The following is a 5,853-nucleotide window of genomic DNA, read 5'->3' on the forward strand; positions in this document are numbered from 1 at the left end:
TTGCTATTTAAATATTATAGGTGTGTGAATTCAGCAAAGTAATTTAATGTAGTCCAGTAGTCCATAACAATAGTGGGTTATTCATAGGACTAGCAATATCAGAAGTTGTTTACTTGAGCCTTTTACAACTCAGCATGTTAATAGGGCTTTTTTTTTTTTTTTTTTTTTCGGAACCGGGGATTGAACTCAGGCCCTTGCACTTGCCAGGGAAGCACTTATTCCACTGAGCCATCTCCCTGGCCCCAATATGGCTTTTTAATACTTTGTTTTTATACTTTTCTGCTGGATCATTAAGACCAAGATAAAACAAGACCTATATAACAAGAAATGTAACTTTTGTATCAGAGAAGATCAGTCCAATCCCCTCAGGATTTACCCTGAAACCCTGTACCACAGTTTGTCAATCTTTTGTCAGTGTCAGTCATGTGGATGAATCATGGCCATTGCTTGACAAATTTGCTCTCTGTGAAAGCCTGAGAGAATCTTTTCTTCTAGGTGACTCTCCTTAGGCGCATTGTACATCATTGATAAGCCATTGTTGATATTTGGTAAAACTTAGGTTATGTAGAATGGAGCTTATAGGTTTTTTCATTTAGCAGAAATATACCTCAAAGCAGTAAGAGTAATAGGAACCTCTGGATAGCAGTCCAAATATATGCCACCTTGTAACACTGCTTTGCTAAAACTAAGGATAATGAAAGATGAAGGACTCAGTAGAAAATAGATACTTGATTTTTTTAAGACTTCTTTTTTGTAATTTTGCTTGTTGTAAATTGCAACACCAATTTTCCAATTTCACAGCAAATCTTGCATACTTGTAAACTGCTAATGTAAATGTTGCTAATATCAGTAATAACTTAATAAAGTTTCTGCTTAAACACATTTCTCTATTTTTATTCAAGTTTTGATGTCATATTGCTCAGCAAGTAGAGAGCAAATGACAAACATAAGTAATAGATGCTAGTAGGTACTAGTTGGAACCAATTTTTCCTGGAAGTGGCTTTCTTCTGTATCTCCTCTTAGTTGCTTCAGTGGAGTTGATGTTCAAGAACCCAGTTTTTCACAACTAGGGATTTGTAAGAAAGACAATTGGAAAATTGATGACATGTAGGTCTGGGAAAGAGGTATATGGATAGATCTCTCCAAATAGTCAAAGTGTAATATCTATATTATGTGTGATTCTTGATCAATGGCAACTTTGACAAGGTAAGAGTTTAATAATGAGGCAGAAATCACAATTTTTTCCCAGTGGATATTGGTCAGCCATTTCCACAACTATCCCTGATATTTTTTCTTAAGTCATGAGTATAATGACTATGGTGTCAGTGATGGACCTTATAGATGGGCTCAGTAATATGAACTCACACTTAGCAAGGCAGATCTCACCATGGCCACTGTCCAATCTGACAGCAATAGAGAACAACACTGAGCCCTCAACATGGTATAATTCTCTGGGGTGATACTTAAGACCTTGCAGCAGATTTATTATGTGGCCCTTCCATTATGGAATGGGGCTAAAGTTTGTCCTTGGAATGAATTCTTGCTCTGGATATGGATCTACTTTCCCTTCCTGCAGTGTTCGTACAAAACCCACAAATTATGACTGTGCAAGTGTTTTATCCACCATTATTATATTCCACATATTATTGTTCCCACCAAAGAACTTGCGCATAGCAATTGAAGTGGGGCAAAGGGATTTTGCTCAGTGTAGTCACTGGTCTAACTAAGATTTTTTCCCATCTTGAAGCACCAGATTGATAGATTAGTAAAGGAGTCTTTTCAAAAATCAATTTTGGTATCATATAGGTGGCAAAGCTTGAAGAGATAAACACTTATTTCCCATTCATTGTATATGGTCTGCATCAGCATCTCACACATGGCACTATATCTCCCACATAAAGTAAACATGGGCCAAGAATTGTGAGGTGGACATAGACACATGTAACACTTGATATTCATTAGTCAAAGTTTTACTTTGTGTCCTTCCTACATAAGGCTCTGTTGGGGAAAAATACTTTCACAATGCATGTAACAATCATTCAGTTGAACTGCAAGTCAATACTATCACTCAATTTAGAGAAACTTGTGAAATTTCACATGTATTTCCTTCCGTGGGTACAGAATTATCTTCCACCTCTTTGATCCTTGACTGGTAGGTCTTTATTCTAGAACCTTACTTGTACACACACACACACGTACACACACACACACACACACACATGCACACACACACATAGTGATGACAAAAGAGTGAGCGAGCATGAGAGAGAGATAGAGAGCAACAGAGAGACACAGAGACAGAAATACACAGAGACACAGAGAGACAGAGACCAAGAGGGCACGAGAGAGAAATAGAGAAAGACAGACACACAGAGACAGAAAACACACACACATGCAAACAGTGAGAGAGAGAGAGAGAGAGAGAGAGAGAGAGAGAGAGAGAGAGAGAGAGAGAACTTTTAGTTGATTGGTAAGAGAAAGATTGATGTTATTTATCTAATTCATGGCAGAAACAATATGTTTGGCAGACAAAGCCTAGGGCTTCAGTCAGACGAGCAGTTGTGTTCAAATTCCAGTTTTTTTTGCTTTACTGAATCATTTAATTTATTTGTACTTTAGTTTTCTTGCATGTCAAACAGGGATGATTATGCCTGTTGCAAGTGTGAAATATTTCAATAATGCAAAGCATAGCAAGGAATCAGCAAAGTGCTCAATTGGATGCCAGTAAGAATAGTCTCAATTTACACTTACTGCCTTGAAATAATTATTCATAATTAAGTAGATTAGAACTCATAACTATATTAGTATTATACTACTTATTAATTGTACTCCTTTTGATGTTAGAGGTTTGAATGATAAAGTATATGTTCACCAAAATAATCATTATCAAATGTTAGTTTACACTCTATTTTCTTGTTGCTGATGGGCAACATCAAAAGATTGTCATAATGTAGAATTTACAAGTTATTATACTTCTGTCTGGTGAGCTTATGTTTTAGGTGGTAACTGCAACTCCTAATTTTATGATAATTATAAATATCATAGGTGCTGAAATATGCACACTGAAGAAAGTGTAAATAGATTATCTCATTCCAGATGTTCACTTTATTCAAGAGGATGCCTTATGGTGGAGATTTTTGTACCCCTAATTCATATATGGAAGCTCCAACATCTAGTGGGATGTCATCTTGAGTTAGGGCCTCTGGAGGGTAATTATGCTTAGATGAGTTTTTATGGTTTGTACTTGAAGGATGGAATCAATGGTTTTATAAAAGAGAAAGATAAAAGAGACTGTATGAGTACAGTGAAAAAAATTACTGTTTGCAAGCCAAGATCCAGTCATGTAATTATTTTAATCATGAACTTCTAGCCTCCAGTAGTAAGCTGTGATGTATTTTTTAAAAATCACCTCATCTATAGAATTTTATTATAGCAGCTTGTATTTACTAAAATAATATGATAAAATAAATGATTGCTTAACAGGAAAAGAATGAATTCTTGTAGAAACCTTAAAAAGAATCATATATAATTCACTATTTAAATATTGCAATGTGAAAAGTAAAAATATTCCAGGGAGATCCTTTGGTTCATGAGAGTGATGACTGGGTGTTCATGTCTTATAATGCACGAGATGTGCCTCCTTCAAATCTTGTTATGACGTTGGCACATTACCCGTCTGACGTGAGAAAAAAAAATATTCCAGGAAATTACTATGGTCTCATATTTAAATCACTTTTCTGTGAAATTTCTGTTTCACCCAAAATATCTTTATGTTGGGCCTTTAAGGTTTTCATCAGAATGTCCTGAGAAGGTGGGAGGCAATGCATAGTCCTACTCACAATCTCTGAGTGCATCTTTCTTATGCTTTCTTTGTTAGCCATTTTGGACTAGGATGATCTGTCACACTAATTATAGACGGTATTAGCATGATGAGTGATTTCTACAGATAACTGATAGCTCTTTAAAAATGTGGCTATAAGAAGAGAAAAACTTTGTAGGGTGTCATTTCCAAATAGCAGATTGCTATATTTGGGTGGTCTGAGGATTATGACAAATGTCAAGGACTGTACACGGCATGAAAGAAGTTTAATATGATTGAGCACACAGAATTCCGTGTTCATTGTTGAGTGGTGGATTTTGTATCAAACAATACTTTTCACATTATACAATCTGAAAATTTTAATTAGTTATGGATCCCTTTATGGATAAAAGTTCCACTTCTGTTTATGACACTGTAAATATAAGTCAAGAGAGATTTTTCTCCAATAACCTAAAAACTCAAAATAAGTGTTTGAGTGTGACTTTGTTTCTTGTAAAATGTTAATTTTGAAAAATTAATGTTTCAGAAGAATTAATGGCCCAATCCTGTGGTAATTTTTGCATTTCTAAATCTCATTAAAGTTAATGAATTCTGAATAAAGAAAGCCTTTTCAATTTGACTTAAATTTTACTGTTTAATGCAATGAGATACAGTAAAACATGTCAGTTGATTGGTGATATACATTTTTGAAATGGTAGTTGAAGTCATACAAGAGTTTTTAATGTTGGGATCATGACATTAACAGCATGAAAAAATAAAAAAGATCCATTTAGTATGTGTGGTTTATATGTCATATTCAGGGAATATGAAAAATATAGTAAATTGGCAAAAACACTGGAATTCCTCAAAATGTTTAATTCTTAGAGTTGATGCCAAGAAAGATTATATATATATATATATATATATATATATATATATATATATATGAAGAGAAACATATAATGGAACTTTATATAGCAATTTTAGTGCTTTGGATGAACTAATATTTTTTACCCATTTAAATTTTGCATTTGTTTTCACTATTGAGTAACGTTCAACTATTTCCTACTTTGCTCAGTGTATACTTTGTCTTTGAATCTAGATCTTTTAAAGTGTATGTTTTAAAGAGTCTCTGTGGATTAGCTTATTCTCCTATGAATTTCTATCAATGAAACATTTTTATAATTTTCATGTATTCTCAAAACTTCAGGAACTGAGAAGTTTGTTTGATTCCTACTCTTCATGTAAGCTCTTCTACAAAATATATTACTTAAACAGAAGAAACGCCTTTCTAGCTTTGTGATTTGTTAGCATCTATATTTTGCATATGGAAACACTAAGGTACAAAGAAAATGAATGCCTTTTCAAGGATCATTCTCATTCCTTGTTGATGAGTGTATATTTTTCAGATTCCTTCCAGCAATAGAGTTCTATAATTTTGTCACAATTTGATGAGCTGGTTTCTATCTAGTCATACTTGTGTGGACTTAGAAACTGAAATCATCTTATTTTTCTTTAAAAATTCTTTACATTAATTTAAAGTAAGAATGTTAGAATTATGAAGAAGAATAGTGCAATTAAAAAGACAGTGATTGTTCTCTTTTTTGCCTATTTTTTATTATAAAGGAAAACCTATTAATCAGTTGCCCTATAAACACCATGAAACCAAACAACCACTTGTCATGATGGTCTAATATCAGATTTAACAAAATGAAGAAAATAAATTTTGCACAATTAAAAAAGACAGTTAAAGTTGATAAGGTCATTGAGCTATACTGGTGTGTGATCTTCAGATTTTGTAAATCAGAAACAAAATCAAGATAAACAAGAAACAAAAAATTTACGTGATAACTAAGACAAGTTTCTAGAACCAATGGAAATGAAGAGAGAAAAATCAATATAGCTTTAAACTTTCAGAAATTCTTTCTTTATAAGTATCTCATTAAATATTCCCACAACTGTAAAATATGTTTTTGTATTTATATGTTTTAGTTCATATCCCATCCTGAATTTCCTGTGAAAGAGATCGACTGCATATCACAAAGCTTTAGGAC

General features: G+C 33.4%; 1 non-coding gene across 1 annotated transcript; it reads left to right on the forward strand.

Moving 5' to 3' along the window:
• Positions 1-3,577: 3,577 nt before the first annotated feature.
• Positions 3,578-3,682, forward strand: LOC111812932. The gene has a single exon (XR_002818296.1). It is a non-coding gene; the product is annotated as a small nucleolar RNA U13 (small nucleolar RNA).
• The last annotated feature ends 2,171 nt before the right edge of the window (positions 3,683-5,853 follow it).

This window comes from Octodon degus, unplaced genomic scaffold (assembly GCF_000260255.1).
Source record: "Octodon degus isolate 3935 unplaced genomic scaffold, OctDeg1.0 scaffold00152, whole genome shotgun sequence".
In the NCBI taxonomy this organism is placed as follows: Eukaryota; Metazoa; Chordata; class Mammalia; order Rodentia; family Octodontidae; genus Octodon; species Octodon degus.